Source organism: Lagenorhynchus albirostris, unplaced genomic scaffold (assembly GCF_949774975.1).
Source record: "Lagenorhynchus albirostris unplaced genomic scaffold, mLagAlb1.1 scaffold_257, whole genome shotgun sequence".
Lineage (NCBI taxonomy): Eukaryota > Metazoa > Chordata > Mammalia > Artiodactyla > Delphinidae > Lagenorhynchus > Lagenorhynchus albirostris.
In genome coordinates, this window is record NW_026783405.1 from 130236 (window position 1) to 142751 (window position 12516).

Sequence of the window (12516 nt, forward strand, 5' to 3'; positions counted from 1 at the left end):
TACTGCAGCAACCCTGCCTGTTGCCATCAGTAGTACCCGTGTTTGCTTGCTCTTATCAGGCAGCTATAAACAACAGAAAAGGGGTACATATAAATTCTATATAGAAGCTGCTATTTATATTGTGTGTTATGAATTAATAAAGCTGTCACTTGAGGTAGAGAAAAGATAGATTCATTTCAAACTCTGTTCTGTGTGTATGCACATGCATGCATGTATGTGTTGGTTTTCCATTGTTGGCAGCCTATATTTCTTACTTATTGTATCCTTAAATTAATTTATTTAATAAATTGTGATAATTTGTTCAATATGTATCTTCCCCTCCAGTCTTTAAACTCCTTTGCTTTCTCACTGTATTCCCCAACACCTAACATGGTGTGGTGGTGATACAGCCCTTCCTCGTCAATAAATGTTTGTTGATTGATTATTCTTGAATCTAATAAGCTAATTGAGTAATGGTAGCAGTTAACCACTCAACTATGCCGACTGCCTGCAGATACTGTGTGTATCGATGTGATGCTTCTCCCCAGACTTCTCAGTCCTTTACCTCTGGGAGTTGAGAGGCAGGAAGAATGGCTTCTGGAAGTTGATAGAGTAGGACATATGGCCTTCTCGAATCTGATCAACTCAGTAATTCTTACTATCACTTTCATTTATATCCATAATGTTCATACAACTGTCTACCTCTATGTGCTGCTACTAAGGAGCCTGTAATTCTTTTTACCAGAAACATTAAAAAAATGGAGAATACTTCTCTTCCTTTAGTAGGTGCTATATCTGAAAAAAAGAATACAATACCCAGAGTTCAGTATTAAGGTGTTAATTTTGACCTTTGCTTTGGAGGGAAGGTGGGTAGAAAGAGTTCTCATCAAAGAACTGGTTTTTAAAGTAGAAAGATACCTCCTCTCTCACTGCTCAGAAAACTAGCCGCCATGACACGCAACTCCATAACTTTAAGGACAGCAAATTCATGACAAATGAGTGCTTTGGTGGGGATAGTAGATCAAATATTTCCTTTACCTTGGGAAAGCAACGTTGTCCATGGCTGAAATACTAGCCAAATTGTACAAGACTAGACTGGATATTATTCTGGACTTCAGATTCAGAACGCTTTTTGGCAAGACAACAGACTTGGATATGGTTGATATTATTTTAATTAGAATAAAATAAAATCCTCAACATAGTCTTGCAAAGCATGACCTAAATGAGAAGACAAAAATATGTTGAGAACCCAGAAAAAGAAATGGAATGAAAAACTAGATAGCACATTAAGAAACCACTTCTGGGACTTCCTTGGTGGCGCAGTGCTAAGAATCTGCCTGCCAGTGCAGGGGACACAGGTTCGGGCCCTGGTCCGGGAAGATCCCACATGCTGCGGAGCAGCGAAGCCCATGTGCCACAACTACAGAGCCTACTCTGTAGAGTCCGCGAGCCACAACTACTGAAGCCCACATGCCTAGAGCCCGTGTTCTGCAACAGGAGAAGCCACCGCAATGAGAAGCCCTCGCACCACAACGAAGAGTAGCCCCTGCTCGCCGCAACTAGAGAAAGCCCACGCGCAGCAATGAAGACCCAATGCAGCCATAAATAAATAAATAAAATTTATTTAAAAAAAGAAAAAAAAAGAAACCACTTCTGGGGACTTTCCTGGTGGTCCAGTGGTTAAGACTCCATGTTCCCAATGCAGGGTACCCAGGTTTAATCCCTGGTCAGGGAACTAGATCCCGCATGCCACAACTAAAAGATCCCACATGCCGCAAGGAAGATCCCACGTGTTGCAACTGAGATCCGATGCAGCCAAATAAATAAATATTTAAAAAAGAAAAAAAAATAAACCACTTCTGGGCTAAGGTGTTGGGAAAGCTGGCTGTCATTTGGCAGAAAGCAGTGAACCAAGAGAACAGGTAGGGAGAAAGGTGAATTTTGATGGGGTGGGGAAGGGACATAGAGGAATTCTGTATACATTGTTAAAGAGATAAAACTCTATCCAGACAGTGGATAACTATCGAATGTTATTAAGCAGGAGAAAAGTAAAACCAGATTTTTGTTCCAGAAGAGTAATTGATGACAATGTGGAAGATAAATGGAAACAGAGAGACTTTGAGCTGAGACAAGCTAAAAGCTTCCTGCAAAGTCCCTGGAATCCAGAAACATTCCACAGACAGAAGTGGCCAAACCTGATGTCTGATGGAATGTGTTTGGAGGAAGGGGACATGATGGAGAAAAGGAGGCAGGATGACTGAGTTTTCTAGTGTGAACGGCTGGGTGGATGGTAAAATCATTCAACCACATAGGGGCAATGGGAGTGTAGGGGGCCAGTGGATGGATGTGTGTTAGAGGAGGTGGATGCCACCATCCACCTTTCCTTAGCAGTGGCGCTAAGGAAAGTGGAGGAGCTAAGGAAAAGTGCATGTCCATGTATCTACTATGCATAATGGTTATACCCAGAAGAGAATTAAACCATCCAGGGAGTGAGTGAGTAGGCAGGAAATAACTTAAGGTGAGGAAGAAACTCTGGAAAATAAAAGCAAAGGAAATGAGCAAAAATGTCTGGCGGGACCTTGCTTCTGTTGGGTAAGGTTCTATTACAGCTTGTTTTCAAATTCTATATAGATTTCTTCAAATGGCCCATGAGGTAAAGGCAGCTATTTTAAAGCCTGGAATGTCCTGGTACTAAGTTACTTGAGGCTCTCTTTGACTTCCCTCCCTCTTGGCAATGAGATTAGCTGCTCTGCTGAACATAACCGTTACTGAAATGAGGACAGTGAGGTTCTCTCAGAGGAATGGCTTCTCCTCTGCCTGATTCCCTGAGGCTGGTAGACTACAACACTGTGAAGACACAGCCCGGCTTGCTGGATGAGAACATTTCTCTCCTAAGGTTATGGTTTGGGAAAATGGAGAGAACTTTTTTGGCTCCCCTGCCCTTCTTGATACAACATTTAGAACTTGGACCCAATGCAGTGCTTGAGGGTCCTTCAAGAGAGTCCTCTCTTAAGCAATGTGTACACTTTCACCATGTGCGTATCTACTAAGGATTCATCTCTCAAACTTCTCAGTTATTTTGGTGTTACTTATTTTACATTGCTAGCAGGAATGGATTACGTGGATGGTCACAGGGTACTTAAAATACTCAAGATGTTTTATAAAAGATGTGGTAATGAAGAGCCATAAGTAAAGTTTAAAATGTGTGGTCTAAAAATTAGGAAACATCTAACAATTAGAGGTATGATGGAACATGAAATAGGAAGCAAACTGGAAATATCCAATAAAACTGATTAGGAAAAATGCAATTACAGTGTTCCCAAAGGTCTTCTACATAAAGTGCTTCCTCTTCTGTTTTGCTACAAAGTGTGAGACCAAAATAAGGAAAGAGGAGACACTGGTGGAAACTTGTAGCAGACCAGAAAAGATACAAAAGCCAAGTTAAGTCTTTTTACTAGATAACATTTAAAATATTTACTGTTTGTTAATATGACACAAAATAAGCTTCTGGCACTTGGTTAAATTGAAACGGGAGCAAAGCTAGAGGGTTCAGTGGCTGGAGAGAAGTGGTCAAAGGGTACAAAGTTTCAGTTATGCAAGATGAAAAAGTCCTTTTCTATTGAACAGCATAGTGCCTGTGTTGACAATATTAAGAATTGGCTAAGAGAGTAGATCTTATGTTAAGTGTCATTATCACAAAAATTAATAATAATAAAGAAGGCAGGAGGAAACTTTTGAAGGTGACGGATATGTTTATGGCATAGATTGTGGTGATGGTTTCACTGGTATATACTTATATCCAAAATCATCAAGTCATATACATGAAATATGTATAGCTCTTTGTATGTCATTCATACCCCAGTAAAGTGGCTTATTGAAAAAGAAGTGCCTGCGAGAACCTCAAAGCCTTTCCAAGTGCTGTAGGTATTTCTCCCATAGCATGGTGATTTCCAAGTTAAAAGGTTTCAGGGGACTCTGCTCAACTCTAGGGATAGGTCCTAGCTTAGCTTAAGAAGTAGCTGAGAACATTTGAATATCAGTGGTTATGGTAACATTATAGTTGAGTTCGCATTTTTAAATTTATTTCTTTTTTGGCTGTGTTGGGTCTTCGTTTCTGTGCGAGGACTTTCTCCAGTTGTGGCGAGCGGGGCCCACTCTTCATCGCGGTGCTCAGGCCCTCACTGTCGCGGCCTCTCCTGTTGCGGAGCACGGGCTCCAGATGCGCAGGCTTAGTAGTTGTGGCTCACGGGCTTAGTTGCTCCGCGGCATGTGGGATCTTCCCAGACCAGGGCTCGAACCCGTGTCCCCTGCATTGGCAGGCAGATTCTTTACCACTGCACCACTAGGGAAGTCCCTCTGATCTTTAAATGTAATACATCGTAAACATTTCCTCATCTGTAAAATGGAAGTAATGGTCCCTATATAGCAATCTCACAGGTAGGTTGTTATCTGAATTAAACAAAGTCAGTTTATGTAACAGGGCCTGCCATGTATAATCATGTAAGCACTCAAAAATGTTAATTATAAGAGTATCAAGCCCTTGCCTTGCATCTCTCCATTTGCAAAAGTCCAGGCATCCAAAGTGCTTTGAAAGAAAATAATAGAATTTCTACAGTAATCGAAATATCAACAACAATAGAAATTGCAAGTCCCCAGTCTCTTCTGCAGTTCTTGAAATACTGTTAGCATCTGTAATTTAGTGGCCAGCTGAATGAAGTCGATGCATCACCACCATCAAATTACTTATGTTGTAATGTTTTAACTGGAAATATCGCCTCTGTTCGAAAGTGGTATTTTGATGCTTTCCAGGGTGCATCTGGTGCTGCCATCTCCACACTGTGCATCACATCAGACCTTGCCAATCTGCAGATTCAGAATTTTATAAAATGTACAGCCCTTTTATGTCTGTACTGTGCCTTTATCTACTATATTAGTCTGCCCAGGCTGCCATAACAAAATACCAGAGCCTAGGTAGCTTGAACAACAGAAATTTATTTACTCACCGCTCTGGAGGCTAGAAGTCCAAGATCAAGTTGCTGTCAGGATTGGTATTTGGTGAGGCCTCTCTTCCTGGCTTGCAGACAGCCATTTTCTCACTTTGTCCTCAAATGACCTTCCATCTCTGCTGGGGAGGAAGACAGGGAGTAGGGTGGAGAAAGAGAAAAAGAGATGTATCTGGTGTCTTTTCCTCTACTTGTAAGGACACCAATCCTATTAGATAAGAAGTCCATCCTTATGACCTCATTTAACCTTTATTACTTCCCTAAAGGTCCTATCTCCAAAGACAATCACACTGGGGGTCAGGGCTTAAACCTATGAATTTGGGGGAACACAGTTCAGTCCATAACACATACCAAACACCAGCAGTCCAAGCTAACTACATATCAGTAAAGCAGATGATTTATTCTGATATTTCATTATAGGCTATAATAATAAGTATTTCTAAAAAGAGACACGTATGGTAAACACCTAACAGAATTAGATAAATTTTTCATAAGGGCTTCCCGAGTATTTTTCTTGAGAAATTAAAAATTCTTAATATACATTTATGATAACATTAGAATTGAAAATGTTCATTTCCTTTCAAGAGATCATTCCTTGAAATTTCATGTTTTTTCATAGTGATAAATATGAATCAGATTAAAGTGTTCCTCAAAAGCTGCATTTCACAGTCCTATTTGCTCTAATACATTTTATGTCAACTAACAAAATTTAATTATTGTTATTATTATAAGCTACTCAGCTTCACTAAAACTAGCTTCATTTGTTATAAATTAATATGGCTTAGGAGAAAAATTTAGTCAAGCTGAATTATGAGAGAAGAGATATTTCATTCAATATTTTAATTTTTTCAGGCAAATATGATAGCTGGCCAATTTTTAAAAATCTAGAATGTCACTTCTATTTTCATTTCACAAAAACAAATATTTTATCATTGCCTAATTCATAACAAATGGCAGCAATTGATGCTCTTGTTTTTTTTCTTGTCCAAAATTAGTTTATAATTTTACCGAAGAGTTGTTGTTGCCAAGAGGTCAGTTTCTTTCTCCAGGAACACTTGACCATGCCGAGATCTGCAATCATGAGGACATGTAATATGGATCTATCATGTTGCTTTGAAAGCTTTGAAGCCCAGATTTGAACGTAACATTTAGTACCAGAGTTTAGCACAGAACAAAGTTAATCGTGGAACAGTGTATACCACTGAATGGAAGTGAACCAAAATTATATTTGAAGTGGGAATAAAAGGCCTGAAGTCAAAGTTACTACACTGAAATGTCCAAGGTTTATATTCATCATTAAAAGAGACAGATCTTATACCACATAATTTTAGAATACTAAAGAAACTATTAAGAGAAACAATGCAATGTGTATGAAGGGGAGACAGAGAAAAAGAGGGGGAATAAGGAGACATTTTGCAGCTGTGAAATGTTACTACTGCTGTAGTCTTATTTAAATAGCTTTATTTTTTAAATTAAAATTTATTGCATTTAAAATTAAATGCAATAAATACAATGAAACACACAAACAAATATGCATGTTTTTAACCCAGGAATGCACAATGAAGGTGAAGTTGAAGAAAACAAACTAGGCTAAATTAAATAAATAAAAGGCCAAAATTGCCAATCCGTGACCAGCCTATTTGTCTATTTTCAATTAATGGCTAAATGAGTTTTATGTGAGATCATATTGAACCTGAGTGTCTACATTGCACAATAGGATGATGCATCGTAGCTGCTAAGCCAAGCACTGTGCAATAAACAAACTCCTCAAACCATAACCTAGAATCTAGTTTCAAATTCCTAAATTCTCTCTATAAAGTGCTTCTTATGTCCCTTTTGGACAGTACTAATATTTCCGTTAGCTTTATTGTATATTTTTAAATCAATATAGAATCTCAGCAAGTGTTTGTTAACTTTGGTTGACTTGTTTTCTGAAACAGCAATTATTAGCAGTTATTCTCTACAGAGAATCAGCTAAACCAACCCACGATTCTGATAGTACAGCAAGCCTGTGGAGGTTGAAAAACCTAAAAAGCTGGCAGAACAATCCGGAGGAAAAATCTTATGAAAAATATCGACCGCTCTGTAAGGTGAAAGTACTGTAGTAATGGTTCTACTTTTAGCCTCTGCTACTCATACCAGAGAAATTATCCACCGTCCCATTGCTACACTGCCATTTTCTTTAACTTATAATGAAGTGTAGAATTGATCAAAAGAAGAATATATTCTGAGGAAATTTATAAAATTAATAAGTATATAAAACATGGAACTTTTCTGAGTATAAAATTTTGCATGATATATCTGGATAGAAGTTATATAAAGGATTAAAGCATCATGTGGATATATGTGTTTGAAAACTACTTTGTGTATTAAGAAGTTAGAAATAAATTGTACTGAATTAGCAGGTTTAGGTAAACATGATTCATTTGCTAAGAATGTGTCTTGGTCAGCAAGATACTTGGAAATAGGTCCAACAAAGAGGATGAGACCTCACAGTTTGAAGTTCCTGCAACCACAAAAAAAAAAGAAGGAAAACAGAAGTGAAATATGGGAGGAATTTATGCAGAAGCCAGTGATTAAGACCACAGAGAAGTGTGGGGTCTGTGAATAAAAGAATGTCCCCAAGTCCCATTCAACACAAGAAATTTTGGGCATAGTGACTGTTGTTTCTCCTGATACTGTGGTTGCCACAGCATAAATAAACTAAGTGTTCCTGTTTGTTAAATGTTATTCCACCTGTCCTACCCAAGGCAAATATACTGTGAAGCTAATGGAGCTTAAGCTTCAGGGTCCCTCACTTACACAGACTCCTTCCAAGCCCATTAAGGGCCTAGAAATGATCTCATGTGGTTATATGTTTGAGTAAAATTCGCCGAAGATATTTCCATCACGATCAGTTAAGACCTCTATTTCCTTCCATTCTGATGTTCCTTCTGATAGACTTCCCTTAGTCATGTCACATTGGAATGGCCACAGTGTGGCCAGTTAATGGGATCCAGTTAATGGGAAGTTGAACTGAGCATACATTGGTTTGGGTTTCGTGGAATGTGATTATGTGTGGTGCAGTATTTCTGTGTAGAGGTAAGTATTGCTAGCCATCCAGGAATAGAAATGGCTCCCAGGAATATTCCTACTGCCCTCTGTGCCAACTCACCTGGGATCCTGTCATGTAAAGGTGCAGGGCCAGAGGTTACACTGCAATGTGACTTCATCCTGCAGTGGATGGCACCATATATACAAAGACTAAAAGGAAAGGAGGTATGAGTCAGTCTATTGGAAATTCTTCCAATCACTAGATATGTAAAATTGTTAGGGAGAGAGAAGTCTATTTTTATCCTCCTGGTCAGAAAGGAAGTTCTGTTCTGTCGGCAACATACTCAGTAATGCAATGTACACAATTATCAATGTATCATAGTCTTTCCCCCTCTTTTGAAGGAAATTGTACATGATAGAATTTATCAGAATTACTGTTAGTATAAAAGAAGTCCGCCGTTAGTCTGGGGTAACTCCACAGCCACCAGGTACCAAGGCTCCTATATTTCTGCTCTGTCATCCTCAGTATGTGGCTTCCTTCCTCAAGGTTCCCTCATGAGTTCAGGATAATTGCTGGCGTTCTAGCTATCATGTCCACATTCCAGGCAGTAGGAGGAAGGGAGAAGAGAAGGATAAAAGGATGTGCTCCACAGCCGAATCAAATCCCGTTAAGGGGCCATTCCTGATGTTTCTCATAGCATTTCCCCTTTGGCCAGAACTATATGCAAAGGAGGCTGAGATAGGTAGTCTTTTCAGATAAGTGATTTGCTACTAGAATACAACTTGGAAAATGGCAAGCAGGTGGACAAGTGGAAACTTAAAAAAGCAGAGAAAGCTGAAATTTAAGCATCTGCACTCGGAAAAGCCATAAAGCAAGACAAGAACGGCTGCAGAATTGGAGGCACCTGTCACTTTGAATGGGGTGTGGATTAAAAACAAGATTAGTTGAAAGTCTAATAAAAAGCAGCTAGCTCTCTAGATGCCAGCCCTAACATTGCATAGCCAGGCACCTAAACCTTTCCCACCCCAACAGAGGAAGACATTCCAGGTATTCTCACTGGAAAAATCGAAACAGAGCTCTATCCTCAGGAATATTTCAGGGAATAAGACAAAAGGTAAAATAGGGAGGTAAAGTTAAATTTTACATACTGAGTTGTGAGAACTTTAGTCCCCTGCCCTTACTCAGCCCCTAGAATAATAGCAGCCAGGCTTACACCCTCTCCTGAAATACAGAACAATAACAACAGTACAAACAAACAGAAGACTAGCCCAAGAGAAAAAAACCCTACAGACGCTAACATTTGGGCATCTACAAAGTAAGGCCTGAGTACAGATCTACAGTAAACTGTACAGTGAAGCCACTAGTTAACATCCTGGCCAAGTTTCCAAGCCATTTTTGGTGTTTCTCTCTTAAATAAGAACAGAGAGCCAAAAATCACTAGACTTTTAAGAATGTCTCTACAAGATCGCCTTTATTGGCAATCTAAAGGCCTGTGAGCATAAGTCCCAGAGATGCTTGCAACTAACATTTATGCTACTTCCGAAGCTCTCAGTTCAGAGAAGCATAAGTTGGCCTGAAAGGCTACAGGTGATTAAAAAGAAAAAAAAAAGACAGTGTTCATGCTTGGTATTCTATGCTGTACTCTGCTCGGTCTTGTTTATCGCACCACAAGATTGATGGGGTGCAATAAATGCTCTAATGAGATGGTCTCTGACGTATATCAGGATTGGCTTAAGGATTGAGGCTCTTGGCCCCTAAAATTACCCAATGTAGCTGCTTGCTACTTCTCTACTGAAAACGAATTACTAGCCTGGCAGACACTGGTTGAGACGGCACCACAGTTGAGGGACAGCTAAGACCAAAGGTTCCAGTAATTTCCTGGGTGATGTCAGAGAAACAGTGGAATAAGGAAGGAGCAGCTCAGTTAGTCTCATTGATTTAATGTGACCGATACATTCAGGAATGTGTGGAAGGGGGCAGGATGGGAGGGGTCTAGAGAATTCATGGACCGGAGGCATCCACTGCCTGGAGATGACACTGTCCCCATTACATGCTGTCTTTCTAACAACGGGGACTGCAGTTCAGAAAGATGTGACCAAGCTTCATTTATTGATGACAGTGTCCACACCCCTCATAGTAGAAGGCAAGGGAAAGTCAGCCCGAAGGGCCTAGTTATATATTGTGTGGCTGGCTGTACATTCCAATGTCTGTCTTAGCTTAGTTTCCCCTGAAAGCAGAGCCGGATACATACTCTCAGGTGCATGTAACTTATTTGGAAGGTAATCCCAGAAAATGGAGAGTGATACAGGCAAGGAGAGAAAGCCAATAAAATGTGTGTCATTGAATGGTTATCACCCTGTACAGCTCAGGCTCAATCCTGCTTGGGACCCTCTAAAGAACTATAGAATCTTCTTGGAATTGTATGCTATTGATAAACTGCACGTATAATTAAAGAAAACATCATATTTATATTATATATAGAGAAAAATTAAGTAAAAATAATTTAATTATAACATTTATATAAAAATAATTTTACAAACCCTATTCTGAGAACTAAAGTTCTATTGATTGTTATTATGAGCACAAGTATGGCCCTTTAAGTTTTTGTTTTTGTTTTTTATTTTTGCGGTACGGGGGCCTCTCACTGTTGTGGCCCCTCCCTTGTGGAGCACAGGCTCAGCGGCCATGGCTCACGGGCCCAGCTGCTCCGCAGCATGTGGGATCTTCCCGGACCGGAGCACGAACCCGTGTCCCCTGCATCAGCAGGTGGACTCTCAACCACTGAGCCACCAGGGAAGCCTCCCCCTTTAAGTTTTTTAAATGCTAACAAATGAGATTAAAATTCATTTTGAAGAGACCCGATTTTAAATCTCTAGTTTCTTGATGTTGGTTCCAATGGTTCATTTGAAGTTTGGACTAACTTCAAAGGAACTCACTTTTGTTTTTAGGATTTGAGGGTAGAGGAGAAACTCCAGCCCAAGAAGGGGGCTCTATAAGCTCTTCCCAGAGGAGGATGAGAAGGAAAAGGAGGTCTCTACAGGAACTGCTTGCATCTGGAGTGACGATAACATATGAGAGGGAGGTGGGTGAATGTGGCCTGGCAGCACAGGAGGCCTCTGCTTTCAGACCAAGGCCACCATCTGGAGGGACAACAGGGAGTTATTGTTTGGAAAATTTATTGTGATGTGGTGACTCCTAGTTCAGTGACCAGATCATTCTTGCAACTTCAGCCATCAGCTCCTTTTTTCTTGAGTGTCTGGATCTTTCATCTATTTCTTTTATTAGGGAAGTATTATTTTATTATTTCCTCCTTCAGGATAGAGTTGGTACTCGTCAGCATTCCATAGGTGTCCGCCAGGCTCTGAATTTTTGTTGACTCTTTCTCTAGGCTAATATCCTCCAAAGATGACTCAGTTGCTACAGTCCCCCTTTGAACAGTGCCATCCTTGCCAAGGAGTTGACACTTCTCTTGAATTTGTTATGCCAATGTTTGTGAAATTTCAGCCAGCATTGTGAAAGCAGCATTTCCCATTTCACATGACGCCAGCTTCCAGACAACTAGACAAGTCTAAACAAATATGAGACCCACTAAAAAGCCGATGACGGGCGCACACACCATGGACTTGGCTGGAGGCTGCAGAGGGCAGGGCCCGGATTCCCATCATCCAGCCATGGCTCTACCACCACTGCTTGTGGCTTTCCAAGGATGCCTGAAGCCAAGCTCTGTGGTGGCTTGAAGCCCTTCCGTGGCACTGAAGCCCACCACAGAGCTCTATGGAGTAACCACACCTCTCCCAGCTCACGAAAACTTCTGAGATCCCTCTACTTAACCCCCGCAACATCCCACACTGGCAGCCTAAGCAGGCCACCAGTGGAGCTGGCCCAGAGAATGGAGAGATCAACTTTAAAAAGTTTCTCAAAATTACTGCCCACTACCCCTCTTCTCTTCTTAATTAAGAAAAAATTATGAAACTTTTTATTTCTCAGCTGCATTGCACAGCATGCGAGATCTTAATTCCCTGACGAGGGATGGAACCCATGCCCCCTGCAGTGGAAGCTCAGATTCTTAACCACTGGACCACCAGGGAAGTCCTGAAACATTTTTATTAAGGTAAAATAGAGGGGACTTCCCTGGTGGCACAGTGGTTGAGAATCTGCCTGCCAAGCCAGGGGACATGGGTTGGATCCCTGGTCCGGGAGGATTCCACATGCCGCAGAGTGGCTAAGTCCGAGCGCCACAACTACTGAGCCTGTGCTCTAGAGCCCGCGAGCCACAACTACTGAAGCCCACGTGCCTAGAGCCTGTGCTCCGCAACAAGAGAAGCCACCGCAATGAGAAGCCTGTGCACCGCAATGAAGAGTAGCTCCCGCTCGCCGCAACTAGAGAAAGCCTGCGCGCAGCAATGAAGACCCAATGCAGCCAAAAAATAAATTAAAATTAAAAAAAAAAAAGTATATATATATATATACATACACACACACACTCTGTGATGTATTCAT

General features: G+C 40.7%; 1 protein-coding gene and 1 long non-coding RNA gene across 5 annotated transcripts in view; one reads left to right on the plus strand and one right to left on the minus strand.

Moving 5' to 3' along the window:
- SRSF12 (serine and arginine rich splicing factor 12) overlaps positions 1–12516 on the plus strand; it is a 37609-nt gene that overhangs the window by 192 nt on the left and 24901 nt on the right. The window lies entirely within an intron of this gene.
- LOC132514332 (uncharacterized) lies at positions 1022–8291 on the minus strand. Of its 2 annotated transcripts, none has more exons than XR_009538750.1 (4): positions 8137–8291; positions 5991–6053; positions 4983–5101; positions 1022–1197 (listed from the first exon to the last, which is right to left on the minus strand). It is a non-coding gene; the product is annotated as an uncharacterized LOC132514332 (long non-coding RNA). The 2 variants fall into 2 exon arrangements; XR_009538751.1 differs by lacking the exon at positions 1022–1197 and adding an exon at positions 4755–4842.